The 17,236-nt window shown below is 50.1% G+C and overlaps 1 protein-coding gene across 2 annotated transcripts in view; it reads left to right on the top strand.

Moving 5' to 3' along the window:
- Positions 1 to 17,236, top strand: part of Rfx2 (regulatory factor X2) — a 55,105-nt gene that overhangs the window by 2,795 nt on the left and 35,074 nt on the right. Inside the window, exon 1 of one of the 2 annotated variants that reach the window (XM_029531617.1) lies at positions 10,183 to 10,260. The exons of the other annotated variant lie outside the window; for it this stretch is intronic. The gene's annotated coding sequence lies outside the window, so the exon portion shown is untranslated. Of the gene's footprint in view, positions 1 to 10,182; positions 10,261 to 17,236 lie in introns of those variants that run through there. 2 annotated transcript variants of the gene reach the window in all.

The raw sequence follows: 17,236 nt of genomic DNA, 5'->3' as shown, positions 1-17,236 counted from the left end.
GCAGCACCTCCCCTCTGTGCTTGTAACTATGGACGCTTGTTGAAAATGAGGTGAGCTGTCTGGAGGATGCAGTCCCCAGCAAACTGCAGGAGTGGATGTACAACCTCCCATCCCCATCCCATGTTTGGGGCTCTGGGGCTGAGATGACCCAGCCATAATTCCTACCTCGGTTCTGAATATCACAGAGAAGTCACTTCATGTCAGCTGTAGTTCTGTCCCCATCAAGTAAGCCGGGACTAAGTAAGGGGTGGGACTAAAGGCTTGGAGCCCTGGTGCTTGGGGCCTCCTGACGGCAGTGTTGTTGAGAGGACAGAGGGTTTGGGTGCTGCTTCAGCCTTTGAGATCCTTTGCTGGAACTTCAGTATCTGTGGGATGGCTCAGCCCAACTTTGCCCAGCATTAGTGGGTGGGGGTGGGGGTGGATGGATGGATGGACAGACAGGGGAGTAGACGGATGGGTGGATGGGTAGGTGCTGTCTTAAATTTTCAATCTCATATGGGAGTTTCTACCCCACCTTTGAACATTCAGTTCCCAGATAAGATACAAAACTTTTAAATTTATAGTAAGCCTTAAAGCACTAGATCTGGACAGATATCTACCCTCGATGCTATTATGTCTATTTCTCCATCAATAACCCCAAGTTATAACTTGCCATGCTCCATCTGGGCTGCTCTTGATTCCAGTTGGCCAGCCTCGTGGCTACGTTTTCATGACTCACCTACCCCATGGCGGTATCTTCCCTCTCCCTGTGGTCTCCGCCTCAGACCCTAAGCCTGGGAACTGAAACCTTTCTTACCTTTCTTCTGCCCAGCTACAGGCTGTAGACAACTTTATTCAACCAGTAGTTTTAAATTAAGGAGCAAAGTGTGTGAGATGATCTCTCCAACCCTGAGACCACCAGGGCCAGTGTTTAGCATTGCAGTACAGCACAACAGACCAAACCTCAACAGGTGGGTGGTGGGTAGATGGACAGATTGACAGTGGATGGATGGATGAGTGGGTGACATGGGTGTTGGAAGGTGGTGATGAACTGGACCACCTGCGTGACTCATGTTCTTCTGTCATCAAATGACATTTTGTTTGTTGCTTAAGTCGAGGTCTCACGTATTTCTGAACTTAAACCACAATCCCCCTTGTCCCCAACTGCGGCTGTGCTGATAGGTGGTCAGTTAAGGTATTCACACATTACCACATCAGGCGGTTACCTTACTTCAACTTTATCATACTCGAACACACACTCTAGGCTTGGTTTCCATGGTTACTTTATCATATTCACACCCACACTCTAGGCTTGGTTTCCATGGTTACATTTATCCATGGTTTCCTTATCTTGTTCCTTACAGCATGGCAGGTTCTGCCACTCTTTCCAGAACCCTGGTAACTCTGGCTGCTTCTTTGGCCCTAGGGAATCCTGTGATTTCCTGCCAAAATGGCTGACTGGCCCCTGTTCCCTATAAACCCAGAGATTTCTGCTCTTGGGATGTGCATCACAAGGACTCACTGATTAACTCAGGAAACATCATACACCCATTAAAAATAGGTAGAGTATTCCCAATCGCTGAGCCATCTCTGACTGTTCTTCCAGAGGTCCTAAGTTCAATTCTCAGCAACCATGTGGTGACTCACAACCATCTGTAATGGGATCTGATGCCCTCTTCTGGTGTGTCTGAAGATAGTGACAGTGTACTCATATAAATAAAATAAATCTTAAAAAAATAGAGTGGAGCTGGAGAGGTGGCTTGGGGTTAAGAGCACTGACTGGTCAGCGGGTAAGAGCACACAACTGCTCTTCCAAAGGTCCTGAGTTCAAATCCCAGCAACCACATGGTGGCTAACAACCATCCTTAACGAGATCTGACTCCCTCTTCTGGAGTGTCCGAAGACAGCTACAGTGTACTTACATTAAATAAATAAATAAATAAATAAATAAATCTTTAAAAAAAAAAAAAAAGCACTGACTGGTGTGTAGAGGACCTGGGTTTGGGTCCCAGCTCCCAGCTAGCTCTACATCTCCAGGTGTGGAGGATCGCATGCCCTCTCCTGACCTCCAGGGCGCTCAGCATCCACATAATACATAGAAATAAGCAGCAAAAGATAAAATCCATGCACACGTTAACAAAATTTAAAAATCGGTAGAATGTTGATGTGCTGGGGCTCAGTGGGTAAAGCGTTTGTCTGATATACACAAAGCCTGGGTTCTGTCCCCAACACCTGTGAAGTCGTTGTCCAGCCCATAGGAGGCAGAGGCAGAAGGATCAGGGGTTCAAGGTCATCTTTGCTTACGTAATGAGTTGAAGGACAGCCTGGGCTACGTGAGAACCACACTGCCAAGATAGAGGGACATGTTGTGGCCTGACTTATTAGGTAATGAAGCTCAGATTCGCAGGGGCAGGAAGTGCAAAGGCTCTGGGATGTAGTGCTTTGTGGAATCCACTGGCATGCTCAGGACAGAGGAAGGGGGCTGGTTGCTTCCTGGTGATTGGAGGGAGGAGAGATGGGGGTCGAGCCATGAGAAGAGTTGGCAGGTGTAAGGTAGAGGTGTCCCGGAAGGGCTCATTAGATAGATGCCAGTCACTATCCTCCACTGGCTGAGTGCCCTCCTGTGACAGGCAGGACCAGTCAGGGGGAGCAGACAGTGATCTCCTGAGGGTACAGAGGCATTGTGCCCAAGCACAAGCACCAGGAGTAGTGGGAAGGTAGTCAGGGCTTTAGCAAACCTTAGACTGGCTACAGAGGCTCGTGGGGAGAAGGGGTATGGCCGTGCTTTCAGGAGTCTTCCAGAAGCTACTGATGGCCAACTGCAAGGACCCACAGGAAAGGAAGGTAGACTCTGGAAGTTCCTGGACGAAGCAGGGCTTGTTAACCATGACTCTTGGGTCAAATCCCGTTGGCTATTTTTACATTGATGGGGCAGGGGGAGTGCCATTGTACACTGGGTTGGCCTTAGACTTGCCAGGTAGCCAAGGATGACCTTAAACTCTTCCTGATCATTCTGTTGTCACTTACTGAGTACTGGGATGGCAGGCATATGCCACCATACCTTTTTTTTTTTTTTTTTTTTTTTTTNAGATAGGGTTTCTCTGTATAGCCCTGGCTGTCCTGGACTCACTTTGTAGACCAGGCTGGCCTTGAACTCAGAAATCCACCTGCCTCTTCCTCCCGAGTACTGGGATTAAAGGCGTGCGCCACTCCACCACACCTTCTTTAGACAGCACCGGGGACGGAACCTAGGACTCCTTGCATGGTAGGAATTGATTCTCTATATCTACTGAATCTTGGGCCTCCAAACTTTCCCATGTCTTGAAGCAGTGACAGAGATGAGCATCTGTGACAAAGAGGAATGTCACCATTAGGCCTGAACTATATCTGCCCAGCCAGCCACCTGGTCTCCTGTCTTGTTAGGCTGGTGGCCTCTGGGATCAGAGGTTCTGGTGGCTGTCTGTCTTCAAGGGCTCTCCAGGGCCTGGGTGCTCACCACAGCCTCTCAGACCCTGATGTCAGTGACCTTCCTGGATGTCTGGCTTCAGGGCCAGGCAAATCCTGGCAATTCAGTGACCTCAGGGATATGGAGGGGGACGTTGGGAGCCAGAAAAGGTCATACAGCCAGCTGTGTGCATTAGACTATGGAGGGACAGCAGTGAGGTAGGGAGCAGGGTGGGACATCTGTAAGATCTGGGGTGTCCAAGCTAGAGGCCCTTCAGGGGTGTATGGATATGAATGAGGTTCCAGAAAGGGTGGATCCAGAGAGGAAAGCAAGGGTAAGAGAAGCAGAGGAGGAGGCTGAGAAAGAAATCTACCCAGCGCATAGCTGGCCTCTGCCATGGCAGCACACCGGCCAGTGAAAAACATCTGTGTGGCCATGCAGTCTCTGCAGAGACCCCCTTCTTCCCAGATGACTGTTCTGCAGTCATGCGACACCAGCATCCAGCCCCTGGTGCTCACCTTCCTGTCTCTGTGGATCTGATGTACTGGGACCTCCTGTGGGTAAGATTCCTTGGTATGTGGCCTTCTGTGTCTGGCTCATTTTAAATGAACATTGTGTCCTTGAAGCCCTCTTTGCTGATGTGATGGCCGATCTTGGTTGGAACTTGACTGCATCTAGAACTAGTAACTAAGACCCAAGTAGCTGAACACATCTGTGAAGGATTCTTCTTGGTTGCATCATTTGAGGACTGAAGACCCATGCTAAATCTGGGGTATGCTTGTGCTCACAGCCCATGTGGAAGGATGCTTGCACTTTCTGTCTGCTTACCATAGCTCACTGGCAAGGTCGTCTTCCCTGAGCCACTCCTCTGATGGTGTTAGAACCCACAGCTTTAGGATCCCGGCGTGGACTTGGGATCCGGCAGCTCTCAAGGATCTCCATGACTGCAGTATGAGATGGGACTGCTGAGGTGTCCAGTCTCACACAGCAGCCTGTGAGCCACTCTGATAAACCTCTTGTATGTGTGTGTGCATTCCATCAGCTTCTGTTCCTCAGAGAACCCTGATATAGCTGGATCAGGTACCAGACTCTTCTTCATCCTGGAATACTTAAGTGGATGGACTACATTGTGCCTATTCATCCATCCATCTATCCATCCTTCCACCCATCCATCTGTCCACTTATCCACCCATTCATCCATCCATCTACCCATCCATCCACCCACATACCCATCCCTGCACCCACCCACCCATCCATCCATCCATCCATCCATCCATCCATCCATCCATCTACTCACCAGCCAGTCTACCCACACATCTGTCCATCCATCCATGTACTCTGCTGCTGTTTCTACCCCTGGACATTGGCTCACATTGAACGGAGGCCTCTGAGGTGGCAGAAACTGAAAGAGGCTGAGATGGCATGGGCGGAAGTAACTTCTAGGACTGAGCACCAAGGAAACAGGAATGGTCAAAGCAGACAAACCTCAGGAAAGGAAGGGTCTGTGTCCTAGAAAGACAAGACAGCCGGGCTTGTGGCCTTGGTCTGACTCACTGTAGAAGTCACAGGACAACACATGAAGCCCTTGTTAGTCAGGTTCCTTCTAATCCTGCTGTCTTCTTTCCTGCAAGGTATTTACCTCTGAGAAAGTCCCACACTATCCAGATACTTTGTGTCTAAGAGGTGGGCTGTGGACTAAGGTCTTGGAAGTTTGTAGAAATATGTGCCTGTTTCATGATGTCTCCACTGGTCCTTCCTGCCTCTCTGGGATGCAACTCCCAGATGCCTCTACCAGATCAGAAACACATTGGGATTTCATGTTCACAGGAAGGTAAAGGACTAGGTGTACTTCTGATTTGAGAAAACTCCTTGGGGCCTTTGTTTCTGTCCAGTTTTCTGAAGCCAGTGTTCATTCAGCTGATATTTGTGGGCCCAACCAGCCGCCATCCCAGGTCCTGAAGTTAACTGGGTGACTGTGTTTCACCATGTGGAAAGCTAAGGATGGTGCTGGAGAGAGGGTCTCATGGAAGCAACCCCTGCACACTAGCATCAACCCGGCTTAAGCAACAGGAGTGTGTGTTGTGTGAATAGGAGTATATGTTACTTGCAGGTTGCCTCGAGCAACACCTACCCTAACTTAACTTAGTGGTGTTGGCCAAACATGGCACCCTGGCAATGTCTGATCAGGAAAAGTCTCCAGCTCAGCTAACGACTTCTGGCCTGGAACCAACCCTTCTACTGTAAGGGTCCATGATTCACTGAAGAATGACGCTCCAGGCTCCAGACTCAAATAGTATGTAAACACGGAGAGTGTTTTATTCTGCAGAAGTCCAGCATGCTGGGGTCTCCCCATTACCAAGATAGAGAGACTCTGAAATGAGCTCGCACCTTAGAGGATCCTAAGGTATGCTTTGTCTGACTATCTCTAGGCATTCCAGAGCCAGTACCAGGGCGTGGTGGCTGGAAACTGTTGCTGAGGATCCTGGGGTAGGTAGGCTGTGTCTTATGCCATCTCTAAGGACATTCCATTACTGGGGTGTTGGGGGCTGTCTGGAAACTGCTGACCCATTGTCCTTGTTTCAGGCCAGATGGTGGGGCAGTTTCTTCTGACTAGCTGCCTGAAGCCTGGATTCTTAGGCCTAGTCTCTGTAATTGCCCATTTGAAGCCTGTCATGGAACCAACCGAGCCGTCTCACTACCTAACCCGCTTTCCTTTCCTTCCTGGGCACCTGGGCAGCTAGAGGCTTCGCCTCACTCGCTTCCAGCCTCTCCTGGCACACTTAGCGTGTCAGGAGGACAGTACCTCAAATGCACATGCATACCAGAGGCTAGTGGTCAGGGGGTGTCAGGGAGTCCTCCCTCTGTGAGACTTGGTGGCAGGCGCCTGTTGATGCTGAGTCCGCTGCTACACCTGTACCATGCGCATGCCTAGGCAGCTAGGCATCTTCAAGCCCTGTGGCTTGGTCAAAACTGTGAGTTGTCCCAGCACTCGGGAGGCAGAGGCAGGCAGATTTCTGAGTTCGAGGCCAGCCTGGTCTACAAAGTGAGTTCCAGGACAGCCAGGGCCATACAGAGAAACCCTGTCTTGAAAAACAAAAAAAAACAAAAAAAAAAATTGTGAGTTGTTCTTCCAGAAAGCTGCCCAGATGTGAGGTCCTAGAACGGAAGTGCAGCCTGCCTCCTTTTGAAGAGCTGAGTATATACAGTGGAAGACTTATGAGCTCAGTTCTGTTTGGCCCATGGCAGTGCTCAGATTCGGCTCTTGGTCTTGTTTGGAAGTTTCCAGAGATTTCGGTGTGTTTAAAAGAGAGTGTGGGACAAATGCAGACCTTCAGCAGGTAGAGAAGCCTTGCTATCTGTCTGTCCTCACGTCCCAACATTCATCCATCCCTACCTAAGCCGGGGGAAATTTCCTTTTGACTTCAAGGAAAAGGAAGTTGGAAGGAAAATTCCCAGTGTTGCAATTTTATTTATTATTACATCTTTGTCCTTTGTTTATTGAGATTATACTTTATTTTTAAATTTATTTTTGGTGTTTGTGTGGCAGTAGGGTCTCTCCCACCACCTCAGTCATGTAGGACCCAGGGTTGGAACTCAGGTCTTAGGCTTAGCAGCAAACACCTTTACCCCTGAGCACTCTAGTGTCACAAAAGATTTTCTTTTTTTTTTTTTTTTTTNGTTTTTTTCGAGACAGGGTTTCTCTGTGTAGACCTGGCTGTCTTGGAGCTCATTCTGTAGATCAGGCTGGCCTCAAACTCAGAAATCCGCCTGTCTCTGCCTCCCGAGTGCTGGGATTAAAGGCGTGCGCCACCACGCCCTGCTAAGATTTTCATCTTTGATGTCTTCCAACCACTTGAAAAAAGAAAAGTGAAAACCGTTAGTAGCTAGTAGATGCTGCAAAAACAGCAGCAGGTGGCCAGATTTGTACGGTGGCTGTCATTCCACGGTCACTGTCTAGCTATAGGATCAGAAGCTTGGACCAGCTTTCCTGGACTCCCTCAACTTCTGAGCCACATCCCAGGGGAAGCATCCCCCATACCCCCTGTCCCTCTCCCTCCTTCCCCTCCCCCTCCTTCCCCTTGGACAGGACTCCTGTGTTCCAGGCTGGCTTCAAAGTCCCTATGTAACTGAGGTAACTGAGGCTGACCTTGAACCCCTGACCCTCCTGCCTCTGCCTCCTGAGTGCTGGGATAACTGGCATGAGCCACCATAGTTAAGTGGTGCTGGGCAAGCTCTCTACCCACTAATGCCCCCCTGCCCAGCCCAAAGAACTTTATTTAAATTCATTCTTTATGTACAGTTGAAGGGCTTTTGATACATTCACAAAGTTGTATAAGCATTACCTCTATTTAATTCCTGAACATTCCATCACCCTCAACAAAACCTCATCTCCTGAACAGCCCCCTTTCATCTAATCACCCTATTCTCCCAGCACCCATGAATCCATTTCCAGTCTCTGGGTTTCCCTAGTCTGGACATCTGTCAGCGAGCCCCACACCCTGTGTGGCCTTTTGGTGTCTGGGTCTTTCTCTGAGCCACTGTTCTTATGTCCTTTGTGCTTCTGCATGCATGGAGCAGCCCTCAGCAGCCTGCCCCCACACACACACCGTCTGCTTCCTTCCGGCTCTGCTGCTGAGGCTTCTTTTTCCTTGCTGCCTAAGTTTCCACCATGCAGATGTGTCCTAGGGTGCCCAGCAGCTCTGGGCTAGGAGGCAGGTTGTGGCACTGCCCGTGTCAGGAGGAGGCAGCTGGTTCTGAGGCTTCTTGACTGTGACTGCCTTCTACTGTCCTTGCAGTGCAGATGAGGGTGACTCTACTGTTGTGCTTGCCTGAGGCTGTACCTTTGCTTAAGAAGCTGTGGCCTCAGTACAACTTCCATGCCCACCACCAGTGAGCGTGCACGTTGCCCTCTCCTCCTTTCCCAGTTGATTGCCTCCCTGCCCAACCAATTTGCAATCTTGTAAATGTTCCAGAATGCCAGGTAACAAACCCCCCCCAGCAACACATACAATGCCACCTTGAATCCTGAAGGCACCAGAGAAGGTCCTTGAGCCCCTTGAGGTGCCTCCCGGAGCCCACGTCACTGTGTCAGGTCTACCCCACCCACTCACGTTCCCCTGTGCTGATGCAGCCACATTCCTCACCAGGAGCTGCACCCATGTGCCCTGCCAGGCTGGTTCCATAGCCACAAGTCTGTGCTTGTTGCCTTGACTACGCCAGGGCTCATGGAGCAGCCAGGCTTCCTGTCCCTCCAAGTCCCCCCGAGGGGTGGGTGTGTGTCTCCCACACACACCACCAAGGCAGGTGCTCCTCTCCAGTTAGTGCAGTCTACATGCAGCCTACAGACCACCCTGTCCACAGAGTCCTGTCGTGTACTGCGATCCGCCAATGGCATCTGCGTCCTGCCGCCTAAATACAGGGCTCTACTCCGGAACCTCACATGAGTTCTGTGGTTTCTGCTGTAGTTTGCCTTCTCTTTCTTTAAACAAACAGTTCGAAACAGAAACCCAGGCAAGACCTCACCCGGAATGAGATTATTTGCCCTAAGGTCAACTTTCCTCTTATTTTAAAATACAGTTGATAATTTTTTGATAATGAAGTATGATTCTGAGACACTGATCTCAAATAGCTTTCCTTTGACCTCCCCATTAATGTTCTAGAAACTTTTGGAATCTTCCAGAAAGTTTTTAGAATCTTCCAGAAACTTGTAAGATCTTTTAGAAACTACCAGTTTCACACCCTGCCACTCTCATGTTCTCTTGGCTGCATTTGTCTGGGTTCCCAAACCCCAGCCACATCTTGTTTCGGACTCTGCGTTGTGCAGTGCCAGCCTCCCGCTCTCCGATCCCCATTCATCCCCCTTGGGCTGGTCTATTTATGGGCAGTGCAGAGGCAAGTGTTGGCAGCATAAGCCCAGCCTTTCTAAATCAGCCCTCCCTCCTACCTTCCCTCCTGTGGGACCATCTCTGCAAAGCCTCTTGACTTGTTTGGTCCCCAGTTCCATTGCTGCAAAGGTCACAAGGATTTTGACTCTGAAGTTTTGCACCTGCCCAATTGTCTTTTGATCATAAGCGATGTCCTTTCTCTGAGGAAAACAGCCACCCTGCATCAGGTGCGCCTTTTGTTCTGACTAGCTATTCCTCAACACTTATTCTTGTATTTACAATAAATGGAAATAAAAATCCAATATAACATAAAGTTAACCTTTACTTTTTTTTATTAAATTTATTTACTTCTGTGTGTGCATGTGCACATGTGCAGAGGTCAGAGGACAGTTTATGGGGATCCGTTCTCCCTTCTACTCTGTGGGTCCCTGGGATTGAACTCGGACCGTCAGGCTCAGCAGCAAGCCCTTTCTCCTCTGAGCCACCTTGCTAGTCCTTAGGTCGTTTTGTGATCTTCCTGCTTCTCTCTGCTTTCAGATGCCGGGGTGACAGGCATACATTGTCTGAACAATGAACTTCTGTCTACCTCCTGTGGACCTCTTCACATAAAAATTACTGTGCAGTCAAATTATTTAATTTTTGAGAGAACATTTGAAATACAACCAGGCAATTAACAGTGAATTAATAAGCCTGTTAATGTTTTGTGCTGTGGTGATTTTACAGTGAGTGTAATTACCTGTATTAAAACCCATAAACGCCATTGCTTCCATTTCAGCTCGTGATTAATTACTTTACTCTTCTTTCAACAAGCACCGCCTTAGTCAGCTGCCCTATTGGATGCTATGATCCCGTGGGACTTTACAGACAGGCCCAGGAGTGCTGTTATGTTGAAAAGCTGTTGAGCTGGGCCTGGTAGCTCAGGCCAACCACCCCAGACAATGGGAGTTTGAGGTAGGTCTGAAAGTTTAAAACCAGTTTGGGCAGGTCGGTTAGATGTTGTTTCACGAGGGGGCGTGGTCATGGGCGGAGCCCCTCCCTAGAATCCCCCAGTGAGGGGCTGGGGGCGTGGCCCATGGGTGGAGCCCCCACCAAGCATGCTCAAAGCTCTGCCTTTACTCTCCACTAATATTTTAGTGTTTTTTTTTTTGTTTTTTTTTTTTTAAGATTTATTTATTTTATTTATGTGAGTACACTGTAGCTGTCTTCAGACGCACCAGAAGAGGGCATCAGAACCCATTACAGATGGTTGTGAGCCACCATGTGGTTGCTGGGAATTGAACTCAGGATCTCTGAGCAGTCGGTACTCTTACCCGCTGAACCATCTCTCCAGCCCTTTTCAGTGTTTTTAAGACAGGAACTCACTAAATAGTCCTGGAGCTCTCACTGTCTTCAGACTCAGAAATTTTCCTGCCAGCTGGGCATGGTGGCGCACGCCTTTAATACCAGTACTGGGGAAGCAGAGACAAGCAGATTTCTGAGTTCGAGGCCAGCCTGGTCTACAAAATGAGTTCCAGGACAGCCAGGGCTATACAGAGAAACCCTGACTAGAAAAACAAAACAAAACAAAAAACCCAAACAAACAAACAAATTTCCTGCCTTTGCTTCCTGAGTGCTGTGATTAAAGATGTGAGCCACTACACCTGAGACCCATATACATTTTTAAAAGCAATTTACCACAACCAGCAAAGTGTCTCAGTGGGTAAGGGCACATGCCACCAAGATTGACACCTTGTACCATCCAGGACCCGTGCGGTAGAAGTAGAGAACCAGTTTCCACAAGTTTCCACAAGTGTGATGTGATATGAAAGCACATGCATATGCAAATGTTATGCAAAAACAAGATTATTGAATTATATTTTACATTCACAAAGTTCACCCATTTGAAATATATTGCTTACTACACTTTTGTATATTCACAAAGTTATGTGGCCATCAGCACTAATTTCAGAACATTTCATGATCTCCCTGTGAGTTCACTCTTCCTCCATCCCCTCCCCCATCTCCTCCTCCATCTCCTTCCCATCTCCTCCTCCATCTCCTCCCCCATCTCCTCCCCATCTCCTTCTCATCTCCTCCTCCATCTCCTCCCCCATCTCCTCCCCCATCTTCTCCCCATCTCCTCCTCCATCTCCTCCCCATCTCCTCCTCTATCCTCCCCATCTCCTCCTCCATCTTCTCCATCTCCTCCCCATCTCCTCCCCATCTCCNTCTCCTCCTCCATCTCCTCCCCATCTCCTCCTCTATCCTCCCCATCTCCTCCTCCATCTTCTCCATCTCCTCCCCATCTCCTCCCCATCTCCTCCCCATCTCCTCCCCATCTCCTCCTCCATCTCCTCCTCCATCTACTCCTCCATCTCCTCCCATCTCCTTCCCATCTCCTCCTCCATCTCCTCCCCATCTCCTTCCCATCCTCTCCATCTCCTCCCCCATCTCCTCCTTCTCCTCCTCCATCTCCTCCATCTCCTCCCCATCTCCTCCCCCATCTCCTCCCCATCTCCCCCTCCATTTCCTCCTCCATCTTCTCCCCATCTCCTCCCCCATCTCCTCCCCCATCTCCTCCCCATCTCTTCCCCCATCTCCCCCTCCATTTCCTCATCTCCTCCCCATCTCCTCCCCCATCTCCTCCCCATCTCCTCCCCATCTTCTCCTCCATCTCCTCCCCATTTCCTCCTCTATCTCCTCCTCCATCTCCTCGTCTCTCCCATCTGTTTTTTGCACAGCATGTTTGTCATCTGATCTTCTGTGACCTTATGTTACCTGCCTTCTCAGCTGGGCAATCATGGGTCATACAAAAGCATTTGGTGATGACATGAGCGGTGGGTGCTGATGTATCTTCTCTCAGCTCCTGGTGAACAAGGTCCTAGGATGGAGAGTAAGTGTGGGAAGACACCATCAGCATCAGGTCTGTCCCATACTGTCCCACTGTGGAGTCCCAGCTGCTCGTCTGCCAATGGATGCCCCGCTGCCTTCCCATGCCCACTTCACTGCTGACCTTAACATAAGCAGTGCCCAAACCATCATCAGAGCCTAGCACCAGCTCCCTTGGCAGGGCTCCAGGGGGTGACATGAGGTTGTCCTGCTGCCTGTACAGGCCTTTAGGAGGAGGGGAGACAAAAGCCAGGTCAGAAGCCTCCAGCCCCAAGTGAGTATTTTGGCCAGTCTCAGGTCAGCCATAGTGTCACTGTGGTGCTGAGTGTCGACCTGGGACTTCACATGCCAGGCCAGTCCCTAGCCCTGAGCACACCTAGCATTGTTGCTGTTGACTATGGGTCTCCCTACATAGCCCTGGATGTCCTGAAACTCACTGAGTAGACCAGGCTGGCCTTGAACTCACAGAGACCCCTCCTGAATGCTGGGATTAGAGACATGTACCACCATGCCTGGCTATGTAAAATTTTAAATGTAAGCTTTTACATGGTTAATGCAAGATGTGATGGGCATGGTGCACACACCAGTCACCCCAACATTTGGGAGGTGAAGGCAGGAGAGTCAAATGTTTAAGGTCATCCTTGGCCACATAGAGAGTTTGAGGCCAGCCTGTGCTATGTGACACCATCTCAACACAAAAACAAACAAATCAAACATTTCCCAAATATATTTAAAAGAATCCCCATGCCTCTCTTTTTGCCTTTCCAGCGCGCTCAGAACATTTTATTCCATGTCCCCAGAATGATCCTGAGCTCCTCTTTTGGAAATTGACTTAACAAAGACCCAAGAATGGAGTCACCAAAAACAGAAGAGGACAGACCTGAGCTTGTCCTGGCAGCACAGAGCTAATGCTGTTGCTGGACTCCTGTCATGTTTGCTCTGGTCCTGCCCCCTCAGGCTTTCCAGCCTCTCTGCCCTCTCTCCTGTGACGGTCCCTGCAAGCTGTGATGTAGACTCCTGTCTGTGGCTGAGCACTTGGTGTCTTTTTCTCTCTTTTTGGCCAGTTGTGTGATTCTGTGTTGCCACCGACCAGCCACTGCACAGAGGCACTTCTCTGATGAGGCCTGGGCGCTGCACTCATCTCTGGGCTCACATCCAGAAAGAGGAAAGACTCTTCATTAGAGACATGTTCATACCGTGTCCATTTAGCAAGATAGTAGACGTGGGCTCACCTGTGGGGCCTGTGGGTGCCCAGCCATGGGTCCTTAGCCAGGTTTACCAAGTGTGAGTTTCCTCCTGAGAAACTGGCCTTAAAGCAAACCAGAGAACAGTTGGTCACCCCTGTAACACCTGTGCCACTCCTGCACCTGTGAGTAGTCTCTCTCATATGGCACTGGTCATTATCAATGCTCCCTAAGTCCCTGCCGTCCTCCTCTGTCTCCTGTGTGGCTACCAGCCACAGGGACCTACTTAATATGCAAGTCAGACCCAGGACTTGTCCTCCTGTCCTCATCCCTCTGGTCACTTTCATTTTGCCCTCAGCAAAAGGTACAATCCTTGAGTTGACTTGTGACAACCTTCTGGTCCAATAGGCTCCACTAAAAAGTCATAATCCTCCTCAGGACCTTTGCACTGGTGGATCCTCCACCAGGAGCCCCTTCTCCTCTCCTACCAAAGGGTGACTACCAGACACACACCCTGCTGAAGTTCATCACCTACCTCAGTTGACTGCCCCACACCACACACAGATGAGATGTGCTTCACACAAAGGGTCTTGTGTATGTTCTGATCACACGTACATGCATTTGGTTCTTTTTTTAAGTAATGATTCTTTTTTAACATTTATTTATTTATTTATTTATTTATTTATTTAATGTGATCACACTGTTGCTCTCTTCAGAAACACCAGAAGAGGGTGTCAAATCCTGTTACAGATGATGTGAGCCACCATGTGGTTGCTGGGAATTGAACTCAGAACCTCTGGAAGAGCAGTCAGTACTCTTAACCACTGAGCCATCTCTCTAGCCCCCGAGCTATGGTTCTTGTGTGTCACAAGACAAGTTGCAGGAGTTAGTTCTCTTCTTCTACCATGTGGGTCCTTCAAATCCGACTTAGGCCCTCATGCCTTTACCTCTGCTCCATCTTGCTGTCCCAAGCCCTATACAGCTAAGACCCCTGCATTGTACTTCCTTTGAACAGGACGTTTGATGGCCTCACCACAGTACCTCCAAAGCCAATGTAGAACACCAGATGTGTCCCCAGAGCAGCAGTGACAGCACAGCCACCCCAGCAGCCACTGATTGCCCCAGTGTCACTGAGCAGCAGCATCCCAGCACTCAGGAGGCAGAGGCAGCGGGATCTTTGTGAGTTCGAGGCCAGCCTGGTCTACAGAGTGAGTTCCAGGACAGCCAGGGCTACACAGAGAAACCCTGTCTCAGAAAACAAATAACAAACCACCACCACCAAACCCTGTCTGCACCGGAAGCCACGGGGCCACTTCGCTGACCTGTGTATATTGATGCGTGTGCTTGAATGATCCAGCCTTGGCCCAGGAGGCTGGGGCTCTGTGCTTTGACTGAACCTGTTTCAGGGGCTACAGAGATGACTCATGGGTAAAGGTGCTTGCTGCCAAGCCTAAAAAACCCAACTTGGATGTCCAGGACCCACCTAGTGGGAAGAGAAAGCAGACTTCTGTGCACAGCAGGTGTATGCTCACACATGCACTACTAAGTAATGTAATTAACAGGGAACGGAGATGGCTTCAGAGCCTAGGCCCTGCCTGGATGACAAGCTCACTGGCCTTCACAAAGGACCTTGGTCAGGGCTGTCCCTCACATGGGCCTTAAAGGCCGCACCCTCAAGCCCAGCAGGGCCTCTGAAGTCACCCAATTCCTCTTAGCCATTGCTTCTCTCTGGGAGGGCAGAAGACAGAGTAGCAGTCCCTACCCTCTGTGGAGTACCCTGGGACAGGGCCACCCTGAGCCGCTGGTATGTGTGGCTCCTCCCATGCTTGCTACCTTCTTTGGAGTCCGGGATGTTAGGCAACTGCTCTGATCTTACACTTTTCTCAACTAGCTTAACCCCTGCTTCTTTGCTTAGAGAAGACTTGTGTGTGACTTGTTGTCTAAGGGTAAACGGGGAGCCCCATCCTTCTCCCTGGTCCAGGACTGGGAAGGGTGGCAGCCTGGGAGCTGAGCGCAGCATTGGTTTGGGCTTCTAGCCTCAGAACAGATCTGGTGAGCTGCCGGTCCATCCCGGTTACTATAGAGAAGAAATTATTTGTCTTGCTGTTCAGACCTCTGAAAATAATAGATTACATATTTGGAAGGGCTTTCTTTTTTTATTTATTTATTTTTATTTTAGATCTGCTTAACGTGAGATAGAGAAGTTGCCCCGGGGATGACATTGTTTGGTTTGGGAAGTATTCTCTGGGTTGCTGGGCAACGGGCGCTTGGAAACGGGAGTGGACTGCGTCGCCCCTGGCAACCGTTGTTACTCAGCAAACAATGAGGGCTGGGCACGCGGCGCCAGAGGCCGGCGCCCCGTTCCCATCCAGCATCTGCATGTGTTTTCTGATTAGATGATGTGGAGGTTCGCGGGAGGGGGTGGGGAGCTGGCAGGTAGCAGGCACTGTGAGTCCCACAGACTCTGACTTTAGTTTTCAGTGGAGTTTTAAAGAAACTCTAATTCCTGGTGTTTCTAGGGCCTCCATCTGGGCCACTCCGATGGCTGACAAGGCAGAACAGAGCCCAGCCAAAACACTCCCACTCAGGACGGGCTGGTGTTAGAACCTGAACCCAGAACGCCCTGGTCCCCTGTGCTGGTATCCTTCCTAACACTGGGATCCCTGAGTGATCCGATAGGGTACACCGAAGATGCTGGGAGCAGTCCCACGACAGGTGCCTCTTGCAGGCCACTTTCCAGCCCTGGCTGGATCGGGATCAGACCCATCACCCTCCCACTCCTCCCTGTGGCTAGGGACAGGGCCTATTTCCCAGGGCCCCGTTGCTGAGGTAAACACTGGCCCGAGTTCTGTTCAGTCGCCCTGCCCCCACAAGGAGCTATAAATGCAGACTTGGGAGCAGGGCTGCTCTGAGGGCACTTAGGCTGCCACCACCTGTACTTGGGTCTCAGGTGCTCCCACGATGCAGCCTGGAGCCTGTCACTAACTTCCTCTGTCATCACTCACCCCCTACTTTCCAAAAGACTCTCATTTGATGCTGAGTGGCTACTGTCCCAGCGGTTGGTTGGTTGGTTTGTTTTGGGTTTTTCGAGACAGGGTTTCTCTGTGTAGTCCTGGCTGTCCTGGAACTCACTCTGTAGACCAGGCTGACCCTGTTTCGAAAATGGAAGCAAGCTCGATGTATGAAAAACTGACGGAGGGGGGGGGTATAGGGAACCTTCGGGATAGCATTTGAAATGTAAATAAAGAAAATAATAATAAAAAAATAAGAGAGAAAAAAAAAAACTGAGGGGCAAGCCAACCACTCTGCTCCATCATGCCCAAACCATGGCTAAGATCCAGCGCGCTCTGTGGGGGCTCTGTGGGGCGCGAGCCTGTCATCCCAGTGCTTGGGAGGCAGAGTGGGGAGAAGCAGAGTCCCTGGAAGTGAAGCCCAGCCTCACCAACATCATGCGCTTGGGTCACCTTTTTAGTGGCTTATTTTACATGTTCTATTTTTGTGAGTGTATGTGTATCTTCACAGGCATGCCATAGCTCACCTGGGTGGGTCAGAGGGCAGCTTTTGAGAGTTGGTTCCCTCCTTCCACCATGTGGGTCTCAGGAATTGAATCGGGACATCAGGTTTGATGGCAAGCGCAGAGCCATCTGACTGGGCCTAACTGAGCTTTGATTTTAAATGTCCCATGGGAGTGCTGGCTTTGCCACCTGAGTAAACACTAGCTGTGACCCTCCCCCAGCATGACCAGTCTCAGAGCCCAGAAGATGCTGTGGGGCGAGAGGGAAGACCTGTGAGCTGTGCTGTGACTGCCCATGGGCAGGAGGGATGAGGGGCAGGGCCTCCTGGTCCATCTTCTCCTTGGCTGTGGCAGCTGCCAT

The sequence above is a fragment of the Mus pahari genome, chromosome 18 (genome assembly GCF_900095145.1).
Source record: "Mus pahari chromosome 18, PAHARI_EIJ_v1.1, whole genome shotgun sequence".
Lineage (NCBI taxonomy): Eukaryota > Metazoa > Chordata > Mammalia > Rodentia > Muridae > Mus > Mus pahari.
This window is presented reverse-complemented; position numbering and strand designations above follow the sequence as displayed.